The sequence below is a fragment of the Sinocyclocheilus anshuiensis genome, unplaced genomic scaffold (genome assembly GCF_001515605.1).
Source record: "Sinocyclocheilus anshuiensis isolate Anshui unplaced genomic scaffold, SAMN03320099.WGS_v1.1 scaffold601, whole genome shotgun sequence".
Taxonomy (NCBI): domain Eukaryota; kingdom Metazoa; phylum Chordata; class Actinopteri; order Cypriniformes; family Cyprinidae; genus Sinocyclocheilus; species Sinocyclocheilus anshuiensis.
Window position 1 is genome coordinate 382,622 of NW_015536496.1, and position 1,025 is coordinate 383,646.

The following is a 1,025-nucleotide window of genomic DNA, read 5'->3' on the forward strand; positions in this document are numbered from 1 at the left end:
TTTTCAATTGTGTCACCGTTATCTTTCCTTCTGTGCGGTAAGTTGAGGGGAGCTGTGATTCCTATTAGAAACTAACTTCAAAGTTGTAGTCAATGGACATAGTATCATAGACTTTACGACAGAAAGGAGGAATCGCATTGCCTGGTACTATTGTTTCTTATCTGAAGTGATTTGGGTTTGATTATTTGGTGGTCAGTAGTAGAAATGAGACACTGGTGACATTTTCTTTCCTTTGTGTGGAACTAGAGTTTTGAACCATCTGTCTCTGAAGAAGACTACTGCGAAAGTAAGTGGATTTTAGTCATACTTAAGGTAATGTTAATTTACTTAATAATTTGAAATAATTTACATAATTTGAAAACTGAATGCATACTGGTCATGTCACTTTATTAATTACAATTATGCCAAATAAAGTTTACTTGGAATCCAACAGATCGGTGAAAGATGGGGGATGCCCAGATGGCAGAGTTTGGACCTGCTGCTCCATTTCTCAGGAAGTCGGACATAGAGCGTCTGGAGGCCCAAACTCGCCCCTTTGACATGAAGAAAGAATGTTTCGTTCCTGATGCTGCAGAGGAGTATCTTAAAGCATCTATTATTAGACGAGATGGTGATAAAGTCACCTGTGAGAATTCAAAGGGAACGGTAAGTTTTAATAAGCTTTAGCAGTGGCACTGTGAATAATTAGATGTATTTTAATTAATGCTGTAACTTTTTTATTATATATATATATATATATATATATATATATATATATACCAAAATGTATTCAGACACATTGGTGTAAAAAGTTCGCATTAGCAATTAAAGATAAAACACTTAAGCAAAACATGGTCAGGTCAAAGTGTCTGAAAAAGTTTTGGTCCAAAAGTTTTAGCAATTTTACTGGTAGTCCACTGTATGAAGAATTTTTGGGTATAAAATGTCAGTTTAGTTTATTTTGCTATCTTCACTTACATAAATTAACTATAGTGTCCTGCACCCACTAGTAAAAAATATCAAAAATTATATATGGTATCTGAATA

At 34.0% G+C, this 1,025-nt stretch overlaps 1 pseudogene; it reads left to right on the forward strand.

Annotated features, from left to right (window-relative positions):
- LOC107686834 (myosin-7-like) overlaps positions 1–1,025 on the forward strand; it is a 21,595-nt pseudogene continuing 20,570 nt past the window's right edge.